The following is a 13079-nucleotide window of genomic DNA, read 5'->3' on the forward strand; positions in this document are numbered from 1 at the left end:
GACTATAATTACAGAGTATCAATGAGTTCTGGATATTCGAAAGTGTCCTCTATCACACCCCTGATCTTTGGTGTTAGCTGTCAGCGGAGCAATTTAGCTACAGTATAGTGTTCTTCAGATTACAGTAACATTTTTCTAGGAGGACAACAGTTTTTTTTCAGGATTAAATTAAGCCAGCCCAGACCCATAGGGGAGAAAAATAGACATCACTTATTGTTCAGGGGAACAGCGATGAATTTGTGGCCATTTTGAACCCACTACATGCATCACGAAAGCATATTCCAGGTGAGAACCCATCACAGGGACTAATCTAGAAAAGATCCAGCCTGCCAACAGATATATTTTGATTGAATCATCGGGTTTTGACTGTCAGTTCCCTTTGACTTCAGAGTAACAGCACGGGAATGTGGATTTAAGCTGAGGAAATGATTTTGTTTCTTGACTTCTTCCTGGCTCTGTACTAAACAAAGGAAACGAAGGAGATGCCCAACCGGAAGTACTCACTAAACACTGCAGTAGCAACCTCCACCAATAACAGTACAGAGAAGGAACAGGTGAGTGGAAAGTAGCGTTTATACAGACGTTTTAAGAATCAGCAAACTGATACCTAATTTCCAATAGATCTAAGCATTAAGAAAAACCACCATGATTCTTCTGCCCTTGTAAATGTATCTAAAAGAACAACTACTGTACATGCTCGTGTATAAGCCGAGTTTTTCAGCACATTTTTAATGTAGTTTTTGTGGTAAATTTAAGTGCCTCAGCTGATATTAGGGTTGCTTATCAAGTATATATGGTATTTTTAATTTACTTATGACATCCCAACTACATTACGTTGATTTGGAATTCCCTTTTGCAGACAGCAATTTGGAATCAGAGAGTAAATTACTCAAAATACAACAGTTCATTTCTATTGAGAAATTTAGCATACACTTATATCTCATCATCTGGGTGTGACATTTCTTTCCCAATACAAATAACTGCATACTACATTATTGGATAACAATAAAGCTTTTCCATAAACTGGGATCTATTAAATATGGCAATAAATAAATTATCAAGAGAGCAACAGAAACTAACCATATGTTGTATATTTAGAAGATGTTCATCATGCTTGAATAAAGTTAAAAACACATGCTCATATGTAATAACAAAATAAAATAGGATAAATGACAATGCAATAGGTGTAACAGATATATCATGTTCTTTGGACTCGGAAAATACTTAAACCCCAGCTCTATCATTTATTCATCATATAATCATGTCCAATTCAATTAACTGCTCTGTTTGATCATCTATAAAATCAAGACAACTGTGCCTAAACTAAAGGGTCATTGAAGGAAACACCAACGCTGACTAATAAAGAGCACGACTTCAGATGTTAATAAGTCTAACTGCTAATTGAAAGGCTTGTGGTTCAAGTCCACTGAGAAACACCATGAAGAAAATCTTGGGGATCTACTTCCAAAACAGGAAGCAATGAAAATTCTATGGAGTCAAGTTAACACAGATGGAATCATTGTGAATTGAAATCCACTTGAGGCGGTTGGTTTTTACATGAGAACTAGGGAGAACATTTGTAAATTATCCAGAAAAGATAGAAGAAGAAACAAAGAGAAATTGTAGGAAACTTATTATCAGTACAAACATCCTTAAACATGTTAAAGAATGGTTTCTAAAAGGCTTTCAAGGAAATGCAAGAATTAATGTATACAATGAAGATCCAGGTCATTAAGAAATTGTCATTTATATTAAAATTAGTATCCTGATTTTGATAACCATTTGCATTAAAAATGAAAGTAACCTTATCAAACATTTAATATGATACCTAAAAGGATTAATTAAAAATAAAACACAACCTCACTGCCATGGAGTCAATGCTGGCTCATAAAAACTCTGCTGTGGTTTTTTTCAGGGGAGTAGAAAACCCAGTTTTGTTACTGGGAAGTTGCTAGTGGTTTTGAACTGCCAACCATGTGGATGGCAGCCCATACACAGGGCTGTAAATAATGTCAATAACAAAAACACTCATTCTGCAATGACGCCAAAATGAAAAAAATAATTTTTTACTATAGTTTCTCTTAGCAGACCATTTCCCCACTTTTTAGAGACCAGATCATCTCATATGGAGTCTGGGAAAACTGCTGGCAGTCTACTAGTTTAATTAATAATGAGAACAGTCACACATAAGAGCTTGGTAAATAATCTAGAAATGAATAACGCCTAAGTTCAAGGTCAAATTAAGAGGCAAAGACTTGGAAATTGTCATCAAGACTAGTCCAGCCCTAGGATAACCTCTCTGTGTGTGTTATTTGTTCTCCCACTTGATTGCCGTTTCTCCTGAGTGGGATCCATGTTTCCTGCTTTGCTTTGCTTTGCTTTTGAGTCTCAAAGGGAAGATGGGTAGCAGAGTATCTAAGCATGCATTAAATGTTGAATAAATTCTTGTTAGAGGATTGAAAAATGGGCCTTGAGTCACTTTTATCTAGATCAGAGAGCTCATGAAGCTGTCAGCCAATAACCTAACAATGAGATAAAAATCTACTCTTCTTATCTCATCACATTTCATTGCTTCTCTTATTTATTATGAACAACAGTGTTACAATGTATGTGTTACTTCACTATTTAGGGGGAAATGTTTATGTAATCTGATCACTGAATGAACAGTATAACATGAATGTTGAAAAAGTAGTCAACGTGTGTACTCAAAGAATAGCAAATATTTTTATTTTTCTGAGCATCTTTGGAGTTATTCGCCACAGGATCTTAAAGGAACATGCGATGGATTCCAGTGCCTTTCAGGCTCAGCAGGAAATAGGCATTGATCACACAGTAATGTCTGAAATGAATGTAGGATGTACCAAGAAAGCAAGGAAATAATTGCCCCGTTCAACACCTCCAAGAATAATACATGATACAGATACGCAAATATGTAATAATCTCTTTAAGGAAGAATGATTTAAAAATGAGGCTTAGGCTCCATCACCACATGTCACAAGACACTTAGGCTTAGGCATCATAACTACATTTCAGAGATGGGATATCAAAAAGCAAAGATTGGATGGATATTAGGAATACTCCAAAATCCCATTATCTCAGGCCCAGAAATTTAAATATAAATGTCCTGGACGAGGCATGTGCTCTTCAGAGTACCAGAGATGCTACAACACATTGTTTTGGTTTTTTATTCTCTTATTCAAATCTTTTTCCTTTCTTTTTTTGATCATCTTATTGAGAGCTCTTGCAGATATTATAATAGTCCATAATTCAATTAGATCAAACATAATTGTGCAATTGCTACCACCATCAGTTTCAGAACATTTTCTCTTCTTGAACTCTTTGATATCAGTCATCATTGCTATTGACTCCCCACCCCTTCTTGTACCTTCACAGAATCATTACTTCCTTTACTTTTTCTGAAGGGTTATCTATTGTATCTTTCATGCAACCAATGATCTTAAGTACACAAATGATTATACACAGGTCTAACAAGATTAATGAGGTAAAACAAAGATCAAAATAGGAAGGGGAGGAAATATAAAGAACTAGAGGATAGTTACGTGTTTCATCAGTGTTATACCACACCTTAGATTTATCATCCCTTCCATGTGGCCCTTCTGTGACAGACTGTCCAATTATCTTACAGGTGAATATTGGGTCTCCACTTTGTCCACACTCCTTCACATCAATTTGCTTGTTTTTGAACATCTTATACCTATTCCCCTCAAAACCTCATGATCACAAAGGCTAGTGTGCTTCCTCCATGTGGGTTTTGTTGCTTCCCTGTTAGATGGTTCCTTGTTTAACTTCAAGCCTTTAAGACCCCAGACACTATACCTTTTAATAGCTGGGCTCCATCAGTTTTCTTCACCGCATTTGCTTGTGCACCCATTTTATCTTCAGTGATAGTGTAAGGAAGATGAGTATCATACTATGCCACATTATTTGAACAAAGTATTCTTGTACTGAATTAAGCTTTAAGGAGAAGCCCAAGTCCATATGCTTCCTTGTTGCATATATATATAGACAAATACACACACACACACATATAGATAGATAGATAGATAGATAGATAGATAGATAGACAAATACACCTATCCTTATATAATTACAGATATACATAGCTATTTTTACACTTATATATATATCATTTTTCTCTCTTATTTCTTTTTTTCTTTCCTCCTGCCCCACTATCATGTATACCCATTGTTCGCCTCTCAGTAATTCCTCTCAGATACATTTCAGTTGTTCAACCATGACCAGGAATGCTACATCCACCTCACTGTACATTTTAGAACCTTTGCTATTCCCCTGTCCCTGTCATTATTGGCTCATCACTCACCCCCACCCCCTGCATCTTCCCATTCACACCCACCTACCCACCACCACCACCACCACCACCACCACCACCACCACCACCACAACCCACCACCACCACCACCACCACCACCACCACCACAACCGTCAGTCCCGTCACTGTCTTCCTGGGGTTGCTTTTTTATTTTTTATGTATTTTTTACTAAATACTTTTATTGGTGGCTCTTGCATCTCTTATCACAATCCATTCTTTCATCCATTATGTCAAGCACATTTGCACATATGCTGCCATCGTCATTTTCAAAGCATTCTCTTCGCGCTTGAGCCCGATATCAGCTCCTCATTTCTTCCCCCTCCTTCCCCTGCCTGCCCTCCCTCACGAACCCTTGATAAGTTATACATCATTATTTTCATGTCTTATATCGTCCTCCATTGCCCTGCACCCCCTTTTCTGTTGTTCATCCCCCTGGAAAGGGTTTATAGATTGATCCTTTTGATCGGTTCCCCCTTTCTCCCTCCACCCTCCCCTAATCCTCCTGGTACTTCTACTCTCATTGTTTGTCATAAGGGGATTATTGATCCTGAATTCCCTGTGTTGTGGGCTCTTATCTTTAGCAGTGTGCATGTTCTGGTCTAATCTTATTTGTAAGGTAAAATTGAGGTCATGATAGTAGGGGGTAGAAAGCACCAAAGAGCTAGAGGAAAATTGTGTGTTTCATCAGTGGTATACTGCACCCTAACTGACTCATCTTTTCCCTTTAACCCCTCTGTGAGGGGATGTCCAATTGTCTACAGATGGTCATTGGGTCTCCACTCCTTGTCCCCCTCCCCCATTCACATTGGGTATGTTTTTGTTCTGGGTCTTAGATCCCATTGACACCTCATGATCACACAGGCTGGTGCGCTTCTTCCATGTGGGCACTGTTGCTTCTGAGCTAGATGGCTGCTTGTTTATCTTCAAGCCTTTAAGACCCCAGATGGTATATCTTTTGATAGCCGGGCACCATCAGCTTTCTTCATTCACCACATATGTTTGTGCACCCATTTTGCCTTCAGGAAGGTGTGCATCACAGAATGCTGATTATTAGAACAAAGTGTTCTTGTGTAAAGGGAGTACTTGAGTTGAGGCCCAATGTCCATCTGCAATCTTAATTCTTAACATATAGATGTGAGTACAAAGTTCTATTCCCCTCTCATTATATATCTATTTACATGCCTGTATTTAGACCTCTTTAAATGTCCTTTGCCTCCTGGTTCTTTCCTCTATTTCCCCCACCCCAAACTCCTGCTTTACATCTTCTGCCAGGTGTAAGCAACACTGTAGTGTTTGAAAATTGGTATGGATAAGCTTCAATATTCCTTAGAACCCTGGAATTCTCTAATTCCAAGAATAGACTCTGAAGACATTCAAATTCCACCTTCTTTGGTGCCATTCTTCATCCTCATGCTAATGATAACATGATTATAATATCAGCTAATCTCTTAATGTGTTACATCACTGAAACCGTCAAACTTCCCTATGATGTATATTATTGAGACTCAGAGTGGTTAACGAGTATACTTAAAACTAAACAGTCCTGAGACCCAGGGTTGTGGAATCTCAAAGTTTATACTTCTAACCACTGCACATATGGTTCCTGCAAACAAGGATACATTTTCCCCCTTACTACAAACACAAAAAAGCAAAAATAGAATTAAAAATATCATCTAGTTATTTTCAAATTTAAGCTTTTGTTTGCATCTTGCATGCTGTTTATAAAATATGTCCTTTGATGATGGAAACTCAAAACTCAAAACAAACCTACTAAAGTCTATTCCAACTCTTCCCACTAGCAGTGATCCTATAAGGGTAGAACTGCCTCATTGGGCTTCTGAGACTGCAAACTTTAATAGAAGTAGAAATCCTACATCTGTCTCCAGAACAGCAACTGGTGAACTTGAACTGCTGACCTTATGGCTAGTAGTTGAGTACTTAGCCATGGTACCACCAGAGTTCCTGGTTTAAAAATGAATATATAGTGATATGTTAAGAGTTTAGCAATCTGAACAGTCAAAACATGGCAACGATCATGCAAGATCCTCATAAATAACTTCACATTTTCAATTGAAAGACAAACATGTTGTTTTTGTTAATTTTACTAAAATGCCTCAGATATTTGTAATATCCAAGATAGCCAGCAGAATAAAACAGATACAGTACAATGGAGCATTCATTGTTGTTATATAAATTTGTATGCCTGTTCAATATTAATATGAATGCCACAGAACTAATAAGTAGCACACACAAATCATTTAAGAGCCTAACTTTTACACAATGGAGAAACAATAACAAAAAGAGCTAATTCATGATAAAAACACCAAAGTCTGTAATTATAAATAAAAGAGATTTTGCTTTTGTGGTTACAGAGTTGGTATGTCTCCAATAGTAAATTATTTTAAACCAATGCTATGCAACTTTGGAGGTAACAGCACTGATACCCATGAAAAAGCTACTTCTCGACAGTAAATGAGAAGCCAACATGGGAATGTACCCCAGAGCGTAACTGAAGAGTGTCCTTAAGGGCTCTTCAAAATGTCCTCAAAATAGCTGCACTGAGTGAAAAGAAAATAGCTTAAGATAAACAGCATTATTATGGTTTCTGTTGCTGATTAAATATACTATTTGTGATTGAGTATTGAACAAATTAGAGACTTCTTTGATACTTCTTTAAAAGAAATCAGAATCATCTTCTAGAGAAAAGGAACATGAAACTAATTGTTTATCTTATTACTCTTTTTCTTGAGCTTGTTTTGTTGTAATACCTAAAACATTAAATTTCCAATAGAAAATCTGCAATTGTTCATTACAGAGCATAATGAAACCAATTTCAAGATATTTTATTGGAAATTTTTTAAACAATAAATTATATCTATGCTCCTACAATGTATAAGCAATAAAAATAACAGGAATTTTAAGATATGAAAGATTTATTTTATAAAAAGATATATATCCTAAGAAGACCCAAATTGATCAAGTGGCATTTTCTTCCAATTATGAGGATGAAAGTTAACAACTATCAGTTATCAAAGTCAACTAGTGAGAAACCTTGCAGATTCAGTTTCTAGTTTCAATAATAAAGCCTTTTCATGTGGTATACTTAGTATCAATAAAATGTAATGCATTTATATAACTACATAATCCATTGTAATTTTTGATCACTTGTTAACCATCCTCATAAATAGCATTAAATTATGTCATAGATCAGTGAAACACATTCCATCAGAACAGTATCTAACAGAACACTATAATGTAAAAGCTTAAAAGTAGCATTAACTGCTTATGAGTTGAATTCTTATATTTCTGTTTCCAGTTACATGAAGCTGAAATTTTCATAATTACGTGCAATGTATGTTGATAATGCACAATAAAAATGGTTCAACATTGACCATAATGGCTTCAATAATTATAAACATAATACTTCTTAATTTCACCATGCACATACCATGTAATGGGCAAATTATACTGCCTTAGGATCTAAATAGCCTCAATGATTGAAGGATGCCACAAGAATAGAAATGTGGGCTGTAGAAATATACTAAATACTCAAGGTTTCTTGAACAAAACAGAGCTGGGTGCATGTGTCTCAATGGGATAATTTAGCAAAGTCACCTCTTAGTTCTGAATCCTAAGGGGTCACAATTATATCCAAAGCACCTAAATTTGTCTGCATATTTTTCAATGACATTTAAAGCTTAGAACTGATTAGACTATAAGCAAACTTAGACTAATGCCACTAAGTTATACTTATGAGAAACCACAAAATTAAAAAAAAAACTAGAATGAGTTAATAGTTCACCTCATCAAACCTTTGGGAAATTTAGAAAATTTCATGTTGCTTTTTACTACAATTTCAATTTTTTCAAAAACACTGTAAGCATCTGATTTATTGTACTTTTCACTTCAAATAACAGAGCAGCTTTATGAGAGGCAAAAACATTGTTGGATATCTGCAAGTAGTGCATCCCATTCACATAACAGCACAGCAATAGTATCAGCAGAAAGCAAGATCCTAATTTCCCCAACTAGAAAACTCAGCAAAACTACCAAGCCAAAAGTGCTTCCAACAGCAAGTCGAAACAGAACACTGGTTACATGGACAGAGGGTGATAATGGTCATTCATGAAAATATGAAAGCTAGATATAACACATGATGCCCATAGCATCAATGCCATGACCAGATACTGCTTTAATACCAAGAATTCATATTACAGAGGAGACAAAAATAATGGAGGAGGGAGTAAGAGAGAGGAAATTCTCTTTCATATAAACATAGCTCTCACTCTTCTCCTTCGAGAAAAAGTAAAGGAAATTACCTCTGCCTCACATCAGCCTGTGATACCACTGTTGGTACTAAGAAGAAATATGTGTGTGTGTTCATATATATTTGTTTCGTGTGTTTGTGTGTGTTACATATTTGAAGGAAGAAAAGAGGTATATAAACCAGAAGACTGGTGTTCAAGGTCATTCTCCTCTTGAACAAAGAAAGAAAGAAAGAGACTGAATCAAATGGTCTGGGAGACAGGAAGCAAGTGACTTCTTCCACCTGCCTATCTGTTCATCTCTGTTCCCATGAGGATTCTGACTGTCCTATTGTTTGGCCCCTCTTGATAGACAAAACCAGCACTGGAAAGGAAGGAGGCATTTGCTGGGAAATTTCCTCCACTGCTTGAGCATCTTAATGCATCAGTGAGCTAGGTCATACATAGAGCCAGGCCAGCTCAATCTACATAGGGGCAACCCTTAACAAGGGCACATGTCTCAAGCTGACTTGCAATATCTCTATACTGCAGGGAAGAGAGGAGGGAAAGAGGGAAACACCCATTTGTTGAAGATCTACTCTACCAGGACCTCTGTTTGGTATCACATTTAATCTAAGTCTAATCTGCACCAGGAATGGCATTTTAAAGCATGGATCACAGCATATTCTAAGTTGAGTCTGCTGAGCTATCAACATCAAGTTAATGCATTTATTTTACTTTTTCTCAGGATGAGGACACAAGGATAAGACTTCAGCTATAAAGGATTCGATGTTTTGTGGGAATGGCCAGAAAGAAGTGAAAAGAGGAAGGAGAGAGAAGAAATATTTTTAACCCCCAAATTTATTATTCTTTCATCATTCTTCCTTTTGTCTTGGGCACACGGTAGACAGGTAGACACACAAGGCAAATATTATGAGTCTGATACATACTTTCTTTCCTAATAGTAGTCTGGGTGGGTTTAAGGGACAAAGAGGCGTCCTTCATTATATTTTTAGTATGTTATCTATCTTCAGTTTTCTAAACAAACAATGGGAATTCTGGGATGGGATGGAGTGCAATGATCATAGATAGCCCTCGGCTGCTAACCAAAATTTCTATGGTTCTAACCCATTAGGAGAAGGGAATAAGTTAGCTATTCCGGAAAGGAGGTAAAAGCCAGGTAGCAAAGAACTCAATCAAATCAAGCCGAGGAAAGTGGACATCGGGGTGAGAAAGAGGAAGGATTAGAAATCTAGAAAATAGACACTAAGCTTCAGGTTTTGAGTCCTAATAAATTATAAATCATTGCGTTGGATATTTAGTCAAATTGTGTCCTATGTTCTTGAATATTCACTTCGGGAGGAGAAGTGGGAGGGATAAATTTTTTTTTAAAAGGCGTGAATTTTGTAACTGTGAGCAATCAGGTAGGACACCACCGCCTTCCACTCCCCCACCCCTCCCCACCCCCCCACTATATCCAGGCAGCCACCTCGGCCATGATTCGTCTGCTGTCTGCCAGGGAGCCGCTGTGCTCTCCAGCCTCAGCAAAGTGTCAAGGCCGGCCAGGCAGCTGCAGTGGCAAAGCCCAGCCCCCAAATCCGCTGCATACATGGCCTTGTAGCACCACCAGTCTGCGAGTGTTGCAGCAGCAACCGAGCCTAAACTCCAGAGGAGGAGTTGGGAACGTCAGCTACTAGCGACAGCGAGAGCAGCAGCTAGCGACCAGCTCCTAGTCTGCAAATGCCATCATATGGATATCTATAGAAACGCAGCGAGCAGAGCAGAGGAAGGCAGCGCCCCTGCTCTTCCCAGGTGGCTTTAGCAAAGAAAATCCCCAGGAGCCGCCGGAGTCACCGCCTCCAGCCGCACGGCGCCGGGCGCTCGGCTGGGCCAGGTCCTCTGTTCGGTGCAGCCAGCAGGCAGCTCTGGGACGAGAGGGACAAACGAGCTCTCCCTAGCTGAATTATTCAGATCGTCTTCACTACGGAATGAAACATTGATGAGACTACTTTGGAAGTGCTTTATCTTGTTAATCCTAAATGCCCTGGAGACTCGAGTGAAATGTTCTGTAGGGGACAGATACAGAGGTGATGGGGGAAGCAAATGGAGAGACATAAGGTGAGAGAGTAAGGGGCTTTGCAAGTTGCCTCGGCTGGCTCTGGGGATCTCCATTTTTAAATATCAGACCAAACATGTTTATTAAGGAGTCGCAAATCCAACCCGGCTCCTTGTGAATTAAGGAAGGTACTCCCGGGGTTTTTCCAGAATATATCCTATGTAAAGATTTGGCGGGGGTGGGGGGTGGGGGGGGAACTCACACATGCTCTCTCTGCAAGGGAGACAATACAGCTGGGATGGTGTTGGGTGGTAGGGATGTTGTTAGCCCTCTTTCCCTAGATATATAAAAACGACTCTTCTCGTCGTTTTATTCTGTTACATATAAGCAAACCCGAGCACTACACCATTTCTCAACATACACACCGGCGACAATGAATCCCCTTCCATGCAAAGCAAGTTCCAAGAAAACTCCATTTCGGATCAAAGTCTCGAAATATGTAATTGAAGATTTCTAAAGGATCTGTCCAGTTCGTCTACAAGGGAAGGAAAACAACGCGCACCAGAGGTAGAGAAGGATCAAATGATCTTTAGCTGAAATGATAGGTGGAAGGCAACACCCCTCTTGCCCCTCACAAGATGAGGAGGCTTGGATACAACAGCCTGGAGGAAACACTGGATTTTAATCTCTGGCATCTTTATAAAGGTTCAACACGCCTAGTTATTAAAAAAAATATCGTTTAGGGTGGAGCGTAACCATATTCCCTTCGCTTACACTGCTAGATTAACTGCTCAGGGATAGATCTCTATTCTTCCTAGTAGAAATTATTATATTACAACACCAGAGAGCAGGCACCATAGGATACCCAGCCCTTCCTAATTTTCAAAACATTAATAAGTAAAGCAGCCTGCAATGCAGATAAGACACCAGAAACACGATCAGAAGGAAACTGGGTGAGGCGGGCGGGTAGTCCTTTGCTTCTTACCTGGTGCCTCTAGGGGAAAAGGCGATCGTAGGAGGACTTTCTGCCCGCAGGTACAATCCCGGCAAGGTGGCTCCAGGTGGCTTTCACAGTCGTTCGCGGGTCTCGCTCGTCACTTCGCTGCCCTTTGCCATAGCTCAGCACCCGCATCCTAGGGAGTCGGAGAGGCGGCTTCTGCCACTGCCGCCGCTGCCCGTAGGTCGCGCTGGGTGGGGGATCCGCGGCGATCGCCCCTTGAAACCCGCGGATCCGCGCCCGGGGAGCGGGCAGAGGCAAGGCGGCCGCGCACGCACACACGCGCGCACACACACACACACACACGCACACACACACACACTCGCTCGCGCTCTCACACACTCACACTCTCACAGCCGGGCGCGCGCGTACTCGCACTCACACTTGCACACGCACACTCAGCTCCGCGCGGGGAAGAAGAAGCAGGGAGGGACCGGTCCGCCTCACGCAGGGTTCCGAAGCCCACCAGACCGGATGGCGGGTAGCCCAGAGAGCGGGGTGGCATAGCCTTTGGATCACGCTTCCTTCAAGTTCTCCTCCAACCCGAAGCCGTGTAATTCAAGAGCTGGTGACATGTTGGTGGGGAGGAGGGAGCCGGGAACCGACTGAGGAGGAGCCGGGATTTCGTTAAGCAGTTCGCAAGGCAATCCGGGTTACCTCGTTTGTGCAGAAAAGCAGCTCAGAGGACTGAACTTTTGGCTTCAGATGCCGCGGAGCAAAAGGCAAATATCCGTGGGGTCCACGCACGAAGGTCTATGGGCCCCGCCGGAGAAGGGCTGCAGGACCCTGTGGTGACCTTGCGGTGCACCTAGAAACGGGTTACTTCTGGCTCCTGCCAACCCCCGGTCTGAAAGGATGCACGCTCCAGGCTCCCCCGCCCGGCCGCCGCGGCGAATCCTGCAAGGGAAACGGGGCTGGGCGTCCTCCGTGCTCGCCCAGAACCGGGCTTTGGAGGGGCATCGCCGAGCTAACGCGTTCGCTTCTGGGCAGTTGCATGAAAGACAGTCAAAAGCATCAGCTGGGCGCGCGCAGCCACACCACACACACACACACACACACACGCACACGCACACGCACACACGCGCGAAGCCAGCTGAGAGCTCCTTACAAAACCCTAGATGCTGAGGACTTTAAAGGGTAGAAAACACCCAGAATCTTTCTGGAGATGAAGGGCCGGCAGGCAAGTCCAGTGAGTCTTCTCCTTCTGCCCGTGTCCCGAGCGTGTCCCTGTGCTTTCCCGAAGGTTTCCAGGCTCTGCCCCACCCCCGTCCAGCTGCGCTTTTCCTCCCCTTCCCGCTGTAACCCGCCGGGCGAAATGGGTTATCTGGGAGGGTCGAGCTCACAGCCGAGGGCTCCCCGAAGTCAGGAATCCGAAGGGAGCAGCCAGCCGCGCAGCCATTCCCACCCTCGAGGGAAGCAGGGAGATTACGC

General features: G+C 41.2%; 1 protein-coding gene across 1 annotated transcript in view; it reads right to left on the reverse strand.

Moving 5' to 3' along the window:
- The window catches only part of LRFN5 (leucine rich repeat and fibronectin type III domain containing 5), a 334780-nt gene extending 321761 nt beyond the window's left edge, over positions 1 to 13019 (reverse strand). Inside the window, exon 1 of the mRNA XM_004698553.2 lies at positions 11637 to 13019. The gene's annotated coding sequence lies outside the window, so the exon portion shown is untranslated. The remainder of the gene's footprint in view (positions 1 to 11636) is intronic.
- Positions 13020 to 13079: the final 60 nt, after the last annotated feature.

Source organism: Echinops telfairi, unplaced genomic scaffold (genome assembly GCF_000313985.2).
Source record: "Echinops telfairi isolate 266 unplaced genomic scaffold, ASM31398v2 ScPeMD7_18;HRSCAF=68, whole genome shotgun sequence".
Lineage (NCBI taxonomy): Eukaryota > Metazoa > Chordata > Mammalia > Afrosoricida > Tenrecidae > Echinops > Echinops telfairi.